Source organism: Acipenser ruthenus, chromosome 55 (assembly GCF_902713425.1).
Source record: "Acipenser ruthenus chromosome 55, fAciRut3.2 maternal haplotype, whole genome shotgun sequence".
Taxonomy (NCBI): domain Eukaryota; kingdom Metazoa; phylum Chordata; class Actinopteri; order Acipenseriformes; family Acipenseridae; genus Acipenser; species Acipenser ruthenus.
The window spans coordinates 7,382,959-7,397,958 of record NC_081243.1 but is presented as its reverse complement, the minus strand read 5'-3'; the positions used below and the strand labels follow the sequence as shown (position 1 = coordinate 7,397,958).

Genomic DNA, 15,000 nt, shown 5'->3' with positions numbered 1-15,000 from the left:
CATTTTGCAGGTACAATTGTTTGTGTACATGTACAATCTAGCACTAGAACGGGTTAATTCATCTTTTCACACTGCACTAGATGCTGCTAATACATTACCTACCTCAAGCAAACCTCAAGCAAACGTCAAGCAAGCATTGGTGGTTCAGTGGTAGAATTCTCGCCTGCCACGCGGGAGGCCCGGGTTCGATTCCCGGCCAATGCAACCTTCTTTTTTACTTTATGTATACAATTACAGCCACACGCACCTGCCTTCAATCAGTAAAAAAAAAAAAAAATCTCCCCGTCGGGGAATTGAACCCCGGTCTCCCGCGTGACAGGCGGGGATACTGACCACTATACTAACGAGGAAGGCACACGCTCCCTGCCACTATGGCAACGCATTTAGTTGCAAAGCGTCTAAGTCAAAACTGCCTGCTGAGCTTAATGGTTTACGGATCGAAAACAGTATAGTACAAAACAATTAAAAAAAAAAAAAAACGGGCTCGTCCGGGATTTGAACCCGGGACCTCTCGCACCCAAAGCGAGAATCATACCCCTAGACCAACGAGCCAGCTTTCGGTTTTATCCGGCGGCCGACGCATGATTCAGTCTCTGGCAGCAAAATAAGTGCAGCATGACCAGAGTCCCGTTCCGTCTGCCGGTGCGGAATGCTGCTGGCACCTCAGAGGAGGGGGGGCTTAATACTCGCCAACGCAACCTTCTTTATTTTTTGGCATTCTTATAGTGCTGCTTTTTTTTTTTTTTTTTTTTTTTTTTTTTTTTTAAATTCGCAGCACGAAAACTAGGATTCACATGTGTTTCACGTAACACTTTTTCAATTCATTCATCTGGTCACAGTGTTTTACCGCTACAGCAGGACCCTGCAATGCTTTTAATGCAATCGGCATTAAAAGCTGCCACGTCAGTGGAGAACTGCACGAGTACTCTCGCTCTCATTTCAGACAAGGGGATTTGAATTGCCTTCTAGCCGCTCTCGCTCACGCCGGGCGCCGTGGCGTGTGTCTGTAATGCCAGCTACAGGGGCAGGTTGAGGCTGGCGGATCGCTTGAGCACGGGAGCTCTGTGCTGCAACTGGCTGTGCCGATCGGGAGTCCGCACTTAGCACGGCATCGACATGGCATTTCTGGGGGAGCTCGTGAATGCCAGGTCGCCTAAGGAGGGGTGAACCGGCCCAGGTCGGGAACGGAGCAGGTCAAAACCCCCGTGTCGCACCAGTAGTGGGACTGCTCCTGTGAGCGGATGTTGCAGTGCATCCTTTGCAAAACAACGAAACCCAGCCTCCTTTTTTTTCTATTTATTTTTTGAAGTACATGCTGACTAACTGATCCATTCCAAACATATCAAAACGAAATCCCACCTAAACTACTTTCCTCATTTATAGCGACCGCTTCTCGATGAACATAGAAATGCTAGCCGCCAGTTAAAGAAGTCAGACGGCCCAAACAGGCAACAGCACACAGCTCGGAGACACGGCAAAATTACAGTGGTCTCGACAGGTACACCCAATAGAAAAACGTCTCCCATCTAACAGAACAGCTAGGTCTGCACTTCTTTGGAAACTCGGGGGACCACAACAGTGGCAGGCGCTGGCTCGTTGGTCTAGGGGTATGATTCTCGCTTAGGGTGCGAGAGGTCCCGGGTTCAAATCCCGGACGAGCCCGTTTTTAATTCTTTTGTATTACACTTTTCCAATTACTATGCATTGCCGATACGCACGCTCAAATTCCATGAACAACAATATCACAGCGACCAAGGGCTGATTGCACAATGGTTAAACGAGGACTGCAGTCTTTGTTGAGTCTGCAAAGCAACTGCTTATGCATTAAACACAATTCTGACGTAACAGACTATAAAACCATTCAGCATCGAGTTTCTGTAGTTTATACAGCACTGTTTATTTTGGTAACGCATGTGCTTGTTTTTTTTTGTTTTTTTTGGTATGTAGTTTAAAACAACCACAAAACTAGTGTAACAGATGGGCATTTTGCAGGTACAATTGTTTGTGTACATGTACAATCTAGCACTAGAACGGGTTAATTCATCTTTTCACACTGCACTAGATGCTGCTAATACATTACCTACCTCAAGCAAACCTCAAGCAAACGTCAAGCAAGCATTGGTGGTTCAGTGGTAGAATTCTCGCCTGCCACGCGGGAGGCCCGGGTTCGATTCCCGGCCAATGCAACCTTCTTTTTTACTTTATGTATACAATTACAGCCACACGCACCTGCCTTCAATCAGTAAAAAAAAAAAAAAAACTCCCCGTCGGGGAATTGAACCCCGGTCTCCCGCGTGACAGGCGGGGATACTGACCACTATACTAACGAGGAAGGCACACGCTCCCTGCCACTATGGCAACGCATTTAGTTGCAAAGCGTCTAAGTCAAAACTGCCTGCTGAGCTTAATGGTTTACGGATCGAAAACAGTATAGTACAAAACAATTAAAAAAAAAAAAAAACGGGCTCGTCCGGGATTTGATCCCGGGACCTCTCGCACCCAAAGCGAGAATCATACCCCTAGACCAACGAGCCAGCTTTCGGTTTTATCCGGCGGCCGACGCATGATTCAGTCTCTGGCAGCAAAATAAGTGCAGCATGACCAGAGTCCCGTTCCGTCTGCCGGTGCGGAATGCTGCTGGCACCTCAGAGGAGGGGGGGCTTAATACTCGCCAACGCAACCTTCTTTATTTTTTGGCATTCTTATAGTGCTGCTTTTTTTTTTTTTTTTTTTTTTTTTTTTTTTTTAAATTCGCAGCACGAAAACTAGGATTCACATGTGTTTCACGTAACACTTTTTCAATTCATTCATCTGGTCACAGTGTTTTACCGCTACAGCAGGACCCTGCAATGCTTTTAATGCAATCGGCATTAAAAGCTGCCACGTCAGTGGAGAACTGCACGAGTACTCTCGCTCTCATTTCAGACAAGGGGATTTGAATTGCCTTCTAGCCGCTCTCGCTCACGCCGGGCGCCGTGGCGTGTGTCTGTAATGCCAGCTACAGGGGCAGGTTGAGGCTGGCGGATCGCTTGAGCACGGGAGCTCTGTGCTGCAACTGGCTGTGCCGATCGGGAGTCCGCACTTAGCACGGCATCGACATGGCATTTCTGGGGGAGCTCGTGAATGCCAGGTCGCCTAAGGAGGGGTGAACCGGCCCAGGTCGGGAACGGAGCAGGTCAAAACCCCCGTGTCGCACCAGTAGTGGGACTGCTCCTGTGAGCGGATGTTGCAGTGCATCCTTTGCAAAACAACGAAACCCAGCCTCCTTTTTTTTCTATTTATTTTTTGAAGTACATGCTGACTAACTGATCCATTCCAAACATATCAAAACGAAATCCCACCTAAACTACTTTCCTCATTTATAGCGACCGCTTCTCGATGAACATAGAAATGCTAGCCGCCAGTTAAAGAAGTCAGACGGCCCAAACAGGCAACAGCACACAGCTCGGAGACACGGCAAAATTACAGTGGTCTCGACAGGTACACCCAATAGAAAAACGTCTCCCATCTAACAGAACAGCTAGGTCTGCACTTCTTTGGAAACTCGGGGGACCACAACAGTGGCAGGCGCTGGCTCGTTGGTCTAGGGGTATGATTCTCGCTTAGGGTGCGAGAGGTCCCGGGTTCAAATCCCGGACGAGCCCGTTTTTAATTCTTTTGTATTACACTTTTCCAATTACTATGCATTGCCGATACGCACGCTCAAATTCCATGAACAACAATATCACAGCGACCAAGGGCTGATTGCACAATGGTTAAACGAGGACTGCAGTCTTTGTTGAGTCTGCAAAGCAACTGCTTATGCATTAAACACAATTCTGACGTAACAGACTATAAAACCATTCAGCATCGAGTTTCTGTAGTTTATACAGCACTGTTTATTTTGGTAACGCATGTGCTTGTTTTTTTTTTGTTTTTTTTGGTATGTAGTTTAAAACAACCACAAAACTAGTGTAACAGATGGGCATTTTGCAGGTACAATTGTTTGTGTACATGTACAATCTAGCACTAGAACGGGTTAATTCATCTTTTCACACTGCACTAGATGCTGCTAATACATTACCTACCTCAAGCAAACCTCAAGCAAACGTCAAGCAAGCATTGGTGGTTCAGTGGTAGAATTCTCGCCTGCCACGCGGGAGGCCCGGGTTCGATTCCCGGCCAATGCAACCTTCTTTTTTACTTTATGTATACAATTACAGCCACACGCACCTGCCTTCAATCAGTAAAAAAAAAAAAAAAACTCCCCGTCGGGGAATTGAACCCCGGTCTCCCGCGTGACAGGCGGGGATACTGACCACTATACTAACGAGGAAGGCACACGCTCCCTGCCACTATGGCAACGCATTTAGTTGCAAAGCGTCTAAGTCAAAACTGCCTGCTGAGCTTAATGGTTTACGGATCGAAAACAGTATAGTACAAAACAATTAAAAAAAAAAAAAAACGGGCTCGTCCGGGATTTGAACCCGGGACCTCTCGCACCCAAAGCGAGAATCATACCCCTAGACCAACGAGCCAGCTTTCGGTTTTATCCGGCGGCCGACGCATGATTCAGTCTCTGGCAGCAAAATAAGTGCAGCATGACCAGAGTCCCGTTCCGTCTGCCGGTGCGGAATGCTGCTGGCACCTCAGAGGAGGGGGGGCTTAATACTCGCCAACGCAACCTTCTTTATTTTTTGGCATTCTTATAGTGCTGCTTTTTTTTTTTTTTTTTTTTTTAAATTCGCAGCACGAAAACTAGGATTCACATGTGTTTCACGTAACACTTTTTCAATTCATTCATCTGGTCACAGTGTTTTACCGCTACAGCAGGACCCGGCAATGCTTTTAATGCAATCGGCATTAAAAGCTGCCACGTCAGTGGAGAACTGCACGAGTACTCTCGCTCTCATTTCAGACAAGGGGATTTGAATTGCCTTCTAGCCGCTCTCGCTCACGCCGGGCGCCGTGGCGTGTGTCTGTAATGCCAGCTACAGGGGCAGGTTGAGGCTGGCGGATCGCTTGAGCACGGGAGCTCTGTGCTGCAACTGGCTGTGCCGATCGGGAGTCCGCACTTAGCACGGCATCGACATGGCATTTCTGGGGGAGCTCGTGAATGCCAGGTCGCCTAAGGAGGGGTGAACCGGCCCAGGTCGGGAACGGAGCAGGTCAAAACCCCCGTGTCGCACCAGTAGTGGGACTGCTCCTGTGAGCGGATGTTGCAGTGCATCCTTTGCAAAACAACGAAACCCAGCCTCCTTTTTTTTCTATTTATTTTTTGAAGTACATGCTGACTAACTGATCCATTCCAAACATATCAAAACGAAATCCCACCTAAACTACTTTCCTCATTTATAGCGACCGCTTCTCGATGAACATAGAAATGCTAGCCGCCAGTTAAAGAAGTCAGACGGCCCAAACAGGCAACAGCACACAGCTCGGAGACACGGCAAAATTACAGTGGTCTCGACAGGTACACCCAATAGAAAAACGTCTCCCATCTAACAGAACAGCTAGGTCTGCACTTCTTTGGAAACTCGGGGGACCACAACAGTGGCAGGCGCTGGCTCGTTGGTCTAGGGGTATGATTCTCGCTTAGGGTGCGAGAGGTCCCGGGTTCAAATCCCGGACGAGCCCGTTTTTAATTCTTTTGTATTACACTTTTCCAATTACTATGCATTGCCGATACGCACGCTCATATTCCATGAACAACAATATCACAGCGACCAAGGGCTGATTGCACAATGGTTAAACGAGGACTGCAGTCTTTGTTGAGTCTGCAAAGCAACTGCTTATGCATTAAACACAATTCTGACGTAACAGACTATAAAACCATTCAGCATCGAGTTTCTGTAGTTTATACAGCACTGTTTATTTTGGTAACGCATGTGCTTGTTTTTTTTTTTTTTTTTGGTATGTAGTTTAAAACAACCACAAAACTAGTGTAACAGATGGGCATTTTGCAGGTACAATTGTTTGTGTACATGTACAATCTAGCACTAGAACGGGTTAATTCATCTTTTCACACTGCACTAGATGCTGCCAATACATTACCTACCTCAAGCAAACCTCAAGCAAACGTCAAGCAAGCATTGGTGGTTCAGTGGTAGAATTCTCGCCTGCCACGCGGGAGGCCCGGGTTCGATTCCCGGCCAATGCAACCTTCTTTTTTACTTTATGTATACAATTACAGCCACACGCACCTGCCTTCAATCAGTAAAAAAAAAAAAAAAAATCTCCCCGTCGGGGAATTGAACCCCGGTCTCCCGCGTGACAGGCGGGGATACTGACCACTATACTAACGAGGAAGGCACACGCTCCCTGCCACTATGGCAACGCATTTAGTTGCAAAGCGTCTAAGTCAAAACTGCCTGCTGAGCTTAATGGTTTACGGATCGAAAACAGTATAGTACAAAACAATTAAAAAAAAAAAAAAACGGGCTCGTCCGGGATTTGAACCCGGGACCTCTCGCACCCAAAGCGAGAATCATACCCCTAGACCAACGAGCCAGCTTTCGGTTTTATCCGGCGGCCGACGCATGATTCAGTCTCTGGCAGCAAAATAAGTGCAGCATGACCAGAGTCCCGTTCCGTCTGCCGGTGCGGAATGCTGCTGGCACCTCAGAGGAGGGGGGGCTTAATACTCGCCAACGCAACCTTCTTTATTTTTTGGCATTCTTATAGTGCTGCTTTTTTTTTTTTTTTTTTTTTTTTTTTTTTTTTTTTTAAATTCGCAGCACGAAAACTAGGATTCACATGTGTTTCACGTAACACTTTTTCAATTCATTCATCTGGTCACAGTGTTTTACCGCTACAGCAGGACCCGGCAATGCTTTTAATGCAATCGGCATTAAAAGCTGCCACGTCAGTGGAGAACTGCACGAGTACTCTCGCTCTCATTTCAGACAAGGGGATTTGAATTGCCTTCTAGCCGCTCTCGCTCACGCCGGGCGCCGTGGCGTGTGTCTGTAATGCCAGCTACAGGGGCAGGTTGAGGCTGGCGGATCGCTTGAGCACGGGAGCTCTGTGCTGCAACTGGCTGTGCCGATCGGGAGTCCGCACTTAGCACGGCATCGACATGGCATTTCTGGGGGAGCTCGTGAATGCCAGGTCGCCTAAGGAGGGGTGAACCGGCCCAGGTCGGGAACGGAGCAGGTCAAAACCCCCGTGTCGCACCAGTAGTGGGACTGCTCCTGTGAGCGGATGTTGCAGTGCATCCTTTGCAAAACAACGAAACCCAGCCTCCTTTTTTTTCTATTTATTTTTTGAAGTACATGCTGACTAACTGATCCATTCCAAACATATCAAAACGAAATCCCACCTAAACTACTTTCCTCATTTATAGCGACCGCTTCTCGATGAACATAGAAATGCTAGCCGCCAGTTAAAGAAGTCAGACGGCCCAAACAGGCAACAGCACACAGCTCGGAGACACGGCAAAATTACAGTGGTCTCGACAGGTACACCCAATAGAAAAACGTCTCCCATCTAACAGAACAGCTAGGTCTGCACTTCTTTGGAAACTCGGGGGACCACAACAGTGGCAGGCGCTGGCTCGTTGGTCTAGGGGTATGATTCTCGCTTAGGGTGCGAGAGGTCCCGGGTTCAAATCCCGGACGAGCCCGTTTTTAATTCTTTTGTATTACACTTTTCCAATTACTATGCATTGCCGATACGCACGCTCAAATTCCATGAACAACAATATCACAGCGACCAAGGGCTGATTGCACAATGGTTAAACGAGGACTGCAGTCTTTGTTGAGTCTGCAAAGCAACTGCTTATGCATTAAACACAATTCTGACGTAACAGACTATAAAACCATTCAGCATCGAGTTTCTGTAGTTTATACAGCACTGTTTATTTTGGTAACGCATGTGCTTGTTTTTTTTTTGTTTTTTTTGGTATGTAGTTTAAAACAACCACAAAACTAGTGTAACAGATGGGCATTTTGCAGGTACAATTGTTTGTGTACATGTACAATCTAGCACTAGAACGGGTTAATTCATCTTTTCACACTGCACTAGATGCTGCTAATACATTACCTACCTCAAGCAAACCTCAAGCAAACGTCAAGCAAGCATTGGTGGTTCAGTGGTAGAATTCTCGCCTGCCACGCGGGAGGCCCGGGTTCGATTCCCGGCCAATGCAACCTTCTTTTTTACTTTATGTATACAATTACAGCCACACGCACCTGCCTTCAATCAGTAAAAAAAAAAAAAAAACTCCCCGTCGGGGAATTGAACCCCGGTCTCCCGCGTGACAGGCGGGGATACTGACCACTATACTAACGAGGAAGGCACACGCTCCCTGCCACTATGGCAACGCATTTAGTTGCAAAGCGTCTAAGTCAAAACTGCCTGCTGAGCTTAATGGTTTACGGATCGAAAACAGTATAGTACAAAACAATTAAAAAAAAAAAAAACGGGCTCGTCCGGGATTTGAACCCGGGACCTCTCGCACCCAAAGCGAGAATCATACCCCTAGACCAACGAGCCAGCTTTCGGTTTTATCCGGCGGCCGACGCATGATTCAGTCTCTGGCAGCAAAATAAGTGCAGCATGACCAGAGTCCCGTTCCGTCTGCCGGTGCGGAATGCTGCTGGCACCTCAGAGGAGGGGGGGCTTAATACTCGCCAACGCAACCTTCTTTATTTTTTGGCATTCTTATAGTGCTGCTTTTTTTTTTTTTTTTTTTTTTTTTTTTTTTTTTTTTTAAATTCGCAGCACGAAAACTAGGATTCACATGTGTTTCACGTAACACTTTTTCAATTCATTCATCTGGTCACAGTGTTTTACCGCTACAGCAGGACCCGGCAATGCTTTTAATGCAATCGGCATTAAAAGCTGCCACGTCAGTGGAGAACTGCACGAGTACTCTCGCTCTCATTTCAGACAAGGGGATTTGAATTGCCTTCTAGCCGCTCTCGCTCACGCCGGGCGCCGTGGCGTGTGTCTGTAATGCCAGCTACAGGGGCAGGTTGAGGCTGGCGGATCGCTTGAGCACGGGAGCTCTGTGCTGCAACTGGCTGTGCCGATCGGGAGTCCGCACTTAGCACGGCATCGACATGGCATTTCTGGGGGAGCTCGTGAATGCCAGGTCGCCTAAGGAGGGGTGAACCGGCCCAGGTCGGGAACGGAGCAGGTCAAAACCCCCGTGTCGCACCAGTAGTGGGACTGCTCCTGTGAGCGGATGTTGCAGTGCATCCTTTGCAAAACAACGAAACCCAGCCTCCTTTTTTTTCTATTTATTTTTTGAAGTACATGCTGACTAACTGATCCATTCCAAACATATCAAAACGAAATCCCACCTAAACTACTTTCCTCATTTATAGCGACCGCTTCTCGATGAACATAGAAATGCTAGCCGCCAGTTAAAGAAGTCAGACGGCCCAAACAGGCAACAGCACACAGCTCGGAGACACGGCAAAATTACAGTGGTCTCGACAGGTACACCCAATAGAAAAACGTCTCCCATCTAACAGAACAGCTAGGTCTGCACTTCTTTGGAAACTCGGGGGACCACAACAGTGGCAGGCGCTGGCTCGTTGGTCTAGGGGTATGATTCTCGCTTAGGGTGCGAGAGGTCCCGGGTTCAAATCCCGGACGAGCCCGTTTTTAATTCTTTTGTATTACACTTTTCCAATTACTATGCATTGCCGATACGCACGCTCAAATTCCATGAACAACAATATCACAGCGACCAAGGGCTGATTGCACAATGGTTAAACGAGGACTGCAGTCTTTGTTGAGTCTGCAAAGCAACTGCTTATGCATTAAACACAATTCTGACGTAACAGACTATAAAACCATTCAGCATCGAGTTTCTGTAGTTTATACAGCACTGTTTATTTTGGTAACGCATGTGCTTGTTTTTTTTTTTTTTTTTGGTATGTAGTTTAAAACAACCACAAAACTAGTGTAACAGATGGGCATTTTGCAGGTACAATTGTTTGTGTACATGTACAATCTAGCACTAGAACGGGTTAATTCATCTTTTCACACTGCACTAGATGCTGCCAATACATTACCTACCTCAAGCAAACCTCAAGCAAACGTCAAGCAAGCATTGGTGGTTCAGTGGTAGAATTCTCGCCTGCCACGCGGGAGGCCCGGGTTCGATTCCCGGCCAATGCAACCTTCTTTTTTACTTTATGTATACAATTACAGCCACACGCACCTGCCTTCAATCAGTAAAAAAAAAAAAAAAAATCTCCCCGTCGGGAAATTGAACCCCGGTCTCCCGCGTGACAGGCGGGGATACTGACCACTATACTAACGAGGAAGGCACACGCTCCCTGCCACTATGGCAACGCATTTAGTTGCAAAGCGTCTAAGTCAAAACTGCCTGCTGAGCTTAATGGTTTACGGATCGAAAACAGTATAGTACAAAACAATTAAAAAAAAAAAAAAACGGGCTCGTCCGGGATTTGAACCCGGGACCTCTCGCACCCAAAGCGAGAATCATACCCCTAGACCAACGAGCCAGCTTTCGGTTTTATCCGGCGGCCGACGCATGATTCAGTCTCTGGCAGCAAAATAAGTGCAGCATGACCAGAGTCCCGTTCCGTCTGCCGGTGCGGAATGCTGCTGGCACCTCAGAGGAGGGGGGGCTTAATACTCGCCAACGCAACCTTCTTTATTTTTTGGCATTCTTATAGTGCTGCTTTTTTTTTTTTTTTTTTTTTTTTTTTTTTTTTTTTTTAAATTCGCAGCACGAAAACTAGGATTCACATGTGTTTCACGTAACACTTTTTCAATTCATTCATCTGGTCACAGTGTTTTACCGCTACAGCAGGACCCGGCAATGCTTTTAATGCAATCGGCATTAAAAGCTGCCACGTCAGTGGAGAACTGCACGAGTACTCTCGCTCTCATTTCAGACAAGGGGATTTGAATTGCCTTCTAGCCGCTCTCGCTCACGCCGGGCGCCGTGGCGTGTGTCTGTAATGCCAGCTACAGGGGCAGGTTGAGGCTGGCGGATCGCTTGAGCACGGGAGCTCTGTGCTGCAACTGGCTGTGCCGATCGGGAGTCCGCACTTAGCACGGCATCGACATGGCATTTCTGGGGGAGCTCGTGAATGCCAGGTCGCCTAAGGAGGGGTGAACCGGCCCAGGTCGGGAACGGAGCAGGTCAAAACCCCCGTGTCGCACCAGTAGTGGGACTGCTCCTGTGAGCGGATGTTGCAGTGCATCCTTTGCAAAACAACGAAACCCAGCCTCCTTTTTTTCTATTTATTTTTTGAAGTACATGCTGACTAACTGATCCATTCCAAACATATCAAAACGAAATCCCACCTAAACTACTTTCCTCATTTATAGCGACCGCTTCTCGATGAACATAGAAATGCTAGCCGCCAGTTAAAGAAGTCAGACGGCCCAAACAGGCAACAGCACACAGCTCGGAGACACGGCAAAATTACAGTGTTCTCGACAGGTACACCCAATAGAAAAACGTCTCCCATCTAACAGAACAGCTAGGTCTGCACTTCTTTGGAAACTCGGGGGACCACAACAGTGGCAGGCGCTGGCTCGTTGGTCTAGGGGTATGATTCTCGCTTAGGGTGCGAGAGGTCCCGGGTTCAAATCCCGGACGAGCCCGTTTTTAATTCTTTTGTATTACACTTTTCCAATTACTATGCATTGCCGATACGCACGCTCAAATTCCATGAACAACAATATCACAGCGACCAAGGGCTGATTGCACAATGGTTAAACGAGGACTGCAGTCTTTGTTGAGTCTGCAAAGCAACTGCTTATGCATTAAACACAATTCTGACGTAACAGACTATAAAACCATTCAGCATCGAGTTTCTGTAGTTTATACAGCACTGTTTATTTTGGTAACGCATGTGCTTGTTTTTTTTTTTTTTTTTTGGTATGTAGTTTAAAACAACCACAAAACTAGTGTAACAGATGGGCATTTTGTAGGTACAATTGTTTGTGTACATGTACAATCTAGCACTAGAACGGGTTAATTCATCTTTTCACACTGCACTAGATGCTGCTAATACATTACCTACCTCAAGCAAACCTCAAGCAAACGTCAAGCAAGCATTGGTGGTTCAGTGGTAGAATTCTCGCCTGCCACGCGGGAGGCCCGGGTTCGATTCCCGGCCAATGCAACCTTCTTTTTTACTTTATGTATACAATTACAGCCACACGCACCTGCCTTCAATCAGTAAAAAAAAAAAAAAAAAATCTCCCCGTCGGGGAATTGAACCCCGGTCTCCCGCGTGACAGGCGGGGATACTGACCACTATACTAACGAGGAAGGCACACGCTCCCTGCCACTATGGCAACGCATTTAGTTGCAAAGCGTCTAAGTCAAAACTGCCTGCTGAGCTTAATGGTTTACGGATCGAAAACAGTATAGTACAAAACAATTAAAAAAAAAAAAACGGGCTCGTCCGGGATTTGAACCCGGGACCTCTCGCACCCAAAGCGAGAATCATACCCCTAGACCAACGAGCCAGCTTTCGGTTTTATCCGGCGGCCGACGCGTGATTCAGTCTCTGGCAGCAAAATAAGTGCAGCATGACCAGAGTCCCGTTCCGTCTGCCGGTGCGGAATGCTGCTGGCACCTCAGAGGAGGGGGGGCTTAATACTCGCCAACGCAACCTTCTTTATTTTTTGGCATTCTTATAGTGCTGCTTTTTTTTAATTTATTTATTTATTTATTTTTTTTAAATTCGCAGCACGAAAACTAGGATTCACATGTGTTTCACGTAACACTTTTTCAATTCATTCATCTGGTCACAGTGTTTTACCGCTACAGCAGGACCCGGCAATGCTTTTAATGCAATCGGCATTAAAAGCTGCCACGTCAGTGGAGAACTGCACGAGTACTCTCGCTCTCATTTCAGACAAGGGGATTTGAATTGCCTTCTAGCCGCTCTCGCTCACGCCGGGCGCCGTGGCGTGTGTCTGTAATGCCAGCTACAGGGGCAGGTTGAGGCTGGCGGATCGCTTGAGCACGGGAGCTCTGTGCTGCAACTGGCTGTGCCGATCGGGAGTCCGCACTTAGCACGGCATCGACATGGCATTTCTGGGGGAGCTCGTGAATGCCAGGTCGCCTAAGGAGGGGTGAACCGGCCCAGGTCGGGAACGGAGCAGGTCAAAACCCCCGTGTCGCACCAGTAGTGGGACTGCTCCTGTGAGCGGATGTTGCAGTGCATCCTTTGCAAAACAACGAAACCCAGCCTCCTTTTTTTTCTATTTATTTTTTGAAGTACATGCTGACTAACTGATCCATTCCAAACATATCAAAACGAAATCCCACCTAAACTACTTTCCTCATTTATAGCGACCGCTTCTCGATGAACATAGAAATGCTAGCCGCCAGTTAAAGAAGTCAGACGGCCCAAACAGGCAACAGCACACAGCTCGGAGACACGGCAAAATTACAGTGGTCTCGACAGGTACACCCAATAGAAAAACGTCTCCCATCTAACAGAACAGCTAGGTCTGCACTTCTTTGGAAACTCGGGGGACCAAAACAGTGGCAGGCGCTGGCTCGTTGGTCTAGGGGTATGATTCTCGCTTAGGGTGCGAGAGGTCCCGGGTTCAAATCCCGGACGAGCCCGTTTTTAATTCTTTTGTATTACACTTTTCCAATTACTATGCATTGCCGATACGCACGCTCAAATTCCATGAACAACAATATCACAGCGACCAAGGGCTGATTGCACAATGGTTAAACGAGGACTGCAGTCTTTGTTGAGTCTGCAAAGCAACTGCTTATGCATTAAACACAATTCTGACGTAACAGACTATAAAACCATTCAGCATCGAGTTTCTGTAGTTTATACAGCACTGTTTATTTTGGTAACGCATGTGCTTGTTTTTTTTTTTTTTTTTTGGTATGTAGTTTAAAACAACCACAAAACTAGTGTAACAGATGGGCATTTTGTAGGTACAATTGTTTGTGTACATGTACAATCTAGCACTAGAACGGGTTAATTCATCTTTTCACACTGCACTAGATGCTGCTAATACATTACCTACCTCAAGCAAACCTCAAGCAAACGTCAAGCAAGCATTGGTGGTTCAGTGGTAGAATTCTCGCCTGCCACGCGGGAGGCCCGGGTTCGATTCCCGGCCAATGCAACCTTCTTTTTTACTTTATGTATACAATTACAGCCACACGCACCTGCCTTCAATCAGTAAAAAAAAAAAAAAATCTCCCCGTCGGGGAATTGAACCCCGGTCTCCCGCGTGACAGGCGGGGATACTGACCACTATACTAACGAGGAAGGCACACGCTCCCTGCCACTATGGCAACGCATTTAGTTGCAAAGCGTCTAAGTCAAAACTGCCTGCTGAGCTTAATGGTTTACGGATCGAAAACAGTATAGTACAAAACAATTAAAAAAAAAAAAACGGGCTCGTCCGGGATTTGAACCCGGGACCTCTCGCACCCAAAGCGAGAATCATACCCCTAGACCAACGAGCCAGCTTTCGGTTTTATCCGGCGGCCGACGCGTGATTCAGTCTCTGGCAGCAAAATAAGTGCAGCATGACCAGAGTCCCGTTCCGTCTGCCGGTGCGGAATGCTGCTGGCACCTCAGAGGAGGGGGGGCTTAATACTCGCCAACGCAACCTTCTTTATTTTTTGGCATTCTTATAGTGCTGCTTTTTTTTTTTTTTTTTTTTTTTTTTTTTTTTTTTTAAATTCGCAGCACGAAAACTAGGATTCACATGTGTTTCACGTAACACTTTTTCAATTCATTCATCTGGTCACAGTGTTTTACCGCTACAGCAGGACCCGGCAATGCTTTTAATGCAATCGGCATTAAAAGCTGCCACGTCAGTGGAGAACTGCACGAGTACTCTCGCTCTCATTTCAGACAAGGGGATTTGAATTGCCTTCTAGCCGCTCTCGCTCACGCCGGGCGCCGTGGCGTGTGTCTGTAATGCCAGCTACAGGGGCAGGTTGAGGCTGGCGGATCGCTTGAGCACGGGAGCTCTGTGCTGCAACTGGCTGTGCCGATCGGGAGTCCGCACTTAGCACGGCATCGACGT

At 47.2% G+C, this 15,000-nt stretch overlaps 31 non-coding genes across 31 annotated transcripts; 15 read left to right on the top strand and 16 right to left on the bottom strand.

Annotated features, from left to right (window-relative positions):
- The first annotated feature begins 133 nt into the window (after positions 1 to 133).
- On the top strand, positions 134 to 204 carry trnag-gcc (transfer RNA glycine (anticodon GCC)). The gene has a single exon. It is a non-coding gene; the product is annotated as a tRNA-Gly (tRNA).
- Positions 205 to 278: 74 nt separating this feature from the next.
- trnad-guc (transfer RNA aspartic acid (anticodon GUC)) lies at positions 279 to 350 on the bottom strand. The gene has a single exon. It is a non-coding gene; the product is annotated as a tRNA-Asp (tRNA).
- Positions 351 to 480: 130 nt separating this feature from the next.
- On the bottom strand, positions 481 to 552 carry trnap-ugg (transfer RNA proline (anticodon UGG)). The gene has a single exon. It is a non-coding gene; the product is annotated as a tRNA-Pro (tRNA).
- Positions 553 to 1,590: 1,038 nt separating this feature from the next.
- Positions 1,591 to 1,662, top strand: trnap-agg (transfer RNA proline (anticodon AGG)). The gene has a single exon. It is a non-coding gene; the product is annotated as a tRNA-Pro (tRNA).
- Positions 1,663 to 2,115: 453 nt separating this feature from the next.
- Positions 2,116 to 2,186, top strand: trnag-gcc (transfer RNA glycine (anticodon GCC)). The gene has a single exon. It is a non-coding gene; the product is annotated as a tRNA-Gly (tRNA).
- A 74-nt stretch (positions 2,187 to 2,260) lies between these two features.
- Positions 2,261 to 2,332, bottom strand: trnad-guc (transfer RNA aspartic acid (anticodon GUC)). Its single transcript has one exon. It is a non-coding gene; the product is annotated as a tRNA-Asp (tRNA).
- A 130-nt stretch (positions 2,333 to 2,462) lies between these two features.
- trnap-ugg (transfer RNA proline (anticodon UGG)) lies at positions 2,463 to 2,534 on the bottom strand. Its single transcript has one exon. It is a non-coding gene; the product is annotated as a tRNA-Pro (tRNA).
- Positions 2,535 to 3,572: 1,038 nt separating this feature from the next.
- trnap-agg (transfer RNA proline (anticodon AGG)) lies at positions 3,573 to 3,644 on the top strand. The gene has a single exon. It is a non-coding gene; the product is annotated as a tRNA-Pro (tRNA).
- A 454-nt stretch (positions 3,645 to 4,098) lies between these two features.
- Positions 4,099 to 4,169, top strand: trnag-gcc (transfer RNA glycine (anticodon GCC)). Its single transcript has one exon. It is a non-coding gene; the product is annotated as a tRNA-Gly (tRNA).
- A 74-nt stretch (positions 4,170 to 4,243) lies between these two features.
- Positions 4,244 to 4,315, bottom strand: trnad-guc (transfer RNA aspartic acid (anticodon GUC)). Its single transcript has one exon. It is a non-coding gene; the product is annotated as a tRNA-Asp (tRNA).
- A 130-nt stretch (positions 4,316 to 4,445) lies between these two features.
- trnap-ugg (transfer RNA proline (anticodon UGG)) lies at positions 4,446 to 4,517 on the bottom strand. Its single transcript has one exon. It is a non-coding gene; the product is annotated as a tRNA-Pro (tRNA).
- A 1,027-nt stretch (positions 4,518 to 5,544) lies between these two features.
- On the top strand, positions 5,545 to 5,616 carry trnap-agg (transfer RNA proline (anticodon AGG)). Its single transcript has one exon. It is a non-coding gene; the product is annotated as a tRNA-Pro (tRNA).
- Positions 5,617 to 6,068: 452 nt separating this feature from the next.
- trnag-gcc (transfer RNA glycine (anticodon GCC)) lies at positions 6,069 to 6,139 on the top strand. Its single transcript has one exon. It is a non-coding gene; the product is annotated as a tRNA-Gly (tRNA).
- A 76-nt stretch (positions 6,140 to 6,215) lies between these two features.
- On the bottom strand, positions 6,216 to 6,287 carry trnad-guc (transfer RNA aspartic acid (anticodon GUC)). Its single transcript has one exon. It is a non-coding gene; the product is annotated as a tRNA-Asp (tRNA).
- A 130-nt stretch (positions 6,288 to 6,417) lies between these two features.
- trnap-ugg (transfer RNA proline (anticodon UGG)) lies at positions 6,418 to 6,489 on the bottom strand. The gene has a single exon. It is a non-coding gene; the product is annotated as a tRNA-Pro (tRNA).
- Positions 6,490 to 7,531: 1,042 nt separating this feature from the next.
- Positions 7,532 to 7,603, top strand: trnap-agg (transfer RNA proline (anticodon AGG)). Its single transcript has one exon. It is a non-coding gene; the product is annotated as a tRNA-Pro (tRNA).
- A 454-nt stretch (positions 7,604 to 8,057) lies between these two features.
- Positions 8,058 to 8,128, top strand: trnag-gcc (transfer RNA glycine (anticodon GCC)). Its single transcript has one exon. It is a non-coding gene; the product is annotated as a tRNA-Gly (tRNA).
- Positions 8,129 to 8,202: 74 nt separating this feature from the next.
- Positions 8,203 to 8,274, bottom strand: trnad-guc (transfer RNA aspartic acid (anticodon GUC)). Its single transcript has one exon. It is a non-coding gene; the product is annotated as a tRNA-Asp (tRNA).
- Positions 8,275 to 8,403: 129 nt separating this feature from the next.
- Positions 8,404 to 8,475, bottom strand: trnap-ugg (transfer RNA proline (anticodon UGG)). Its single transcript has one exon. It is a non-coding gene; the product is annotated as a tRNA-Pro (tRNA).
- Positions 8,476 to 9,518: 1,043 nt separating this feature from the next.
- On the top strand, positions 9,519 to 9,590 carry trnap-agg (transfer RNA proline (anticodon AGG)). The gene has a single exon. It is a non-coding gene; the product is annotated as a tRNA-Pro (tRNA).
- A 452-nt stretch (positions 9,591 to 10,042) lies between these two features.
- On the top strand, positions 10,043 to 10,113 carry trnag-gcc (transfer RNA glycine (anticodon GCC)). Its single transcript has one exon. It is a non-coding gene; the product is annotated as a tRNA-Gly (tRNA).
- Positions 10,114 to 10,189: 76 nt separating this feature from the next.
- On the bottom strand, positions 10,190 to 10,261 carry trnad-guc (transfer RNA aspartic acid (anticodon GUC)). The gene has a single exon. It is a non-coding gene; the product is annotated as a tRNA-Asp (tRNA).
- Positions 10,262 to 10,391: 130 nt separating this feature from the next.
- Positions 10,392 to 10,463, bottom strand: trnap-ugg (transfer RNA proline (anticodon UGG)). The gene has a single exon. It is a non-coding gene; the product is annotated as a tRNA-Pro (tRNA).
- Positions 10,464 to 11,505: 1,042 nt separating this feature from the next.
- Positions 11,506 to 11,577, top strand: trnap-agg (transfer RNA proline (anticodon AGG)). The gene has a single exon. It is a non-coding gene; the product is annotated as a tRNA-Pro (tRNA).
- Positions 11,578 to 12,030: 453 nt separating this feature from the next.
- On the top strand, positions 12,031 to 12,101 carry trnag-gcc (transfer RNA glycine (anticodon GCC)). The gene has a single exon. It is a non-coding gene; the product is annotated as a tRNA-Gly (tRNA).
- A 77-nt stretch (positions 12,102 to 12,178) lies between these two features.
- Positions 12,179 to 12,250, bottom strand: trnad-guc (transfer RNA aspartic acid (anticodon GUC)). The gene has a single exon. It is a non-coding gene; the product is annotated as a tRNA-Asp (tRNA).
- Positions 12,251 to 12,378: 128 nt separating this feature from the next.
- Positions 12,379 to 12,450, bottom strand: trnap-ugg (transfer RNA proline (anticodon UGG)). Its single transcript has one exon. It is a non-coding gene; the product is annotated as a tRNA-Pro (tRNA).
- A 1,039-nt stretch (positions 12,451 to 13,489) lies between these two features.
- On the top strand, positions 13,490 to 13,561 carry trnap-agg (transfer RNA proline (anticodon AGG)). Its single transcript has one exon. It is a non-coding gene; the product is annotated as a tRNA-Pro (tRNA).
- Positions 13,562 to 14,014: 453 nt separating this feature from the next.
- On the top strand, positions 14,015 to 14,085 carry trnag-gcc (transfer RNA glycine (anticodon GCC)). The gene has a single exon. It is a non-coding gene; the product is annotated as a tRNA-Gly (tRNA).
- Positions 14,086 to 14,159: 74 nt separating this feature from the next.
- On the bottom strand, positions 14,160 to 14,231 carry trnad-guc (transfer RNA aspartic acid (anticodon GUC)). Its single transcript has one exon. It is a non-coding gene; the product is annotated as a tRNA-Asp (tRNA).
- A 128-nt stretch (positions 14,232 to 14,359) lies between these two features.
- On the bottom strand, positions 14,360 to 14,431 carry trnap-ugg (transfer RNA proline (anticodon UGG)). The gene has a single exon. It is a non-coding gene; the product is annotated as a tRNA-Pro (tRNA).
- Between the last annotated feature and the right edge of the window lie 569 nt (positions 14,432 to 15,000).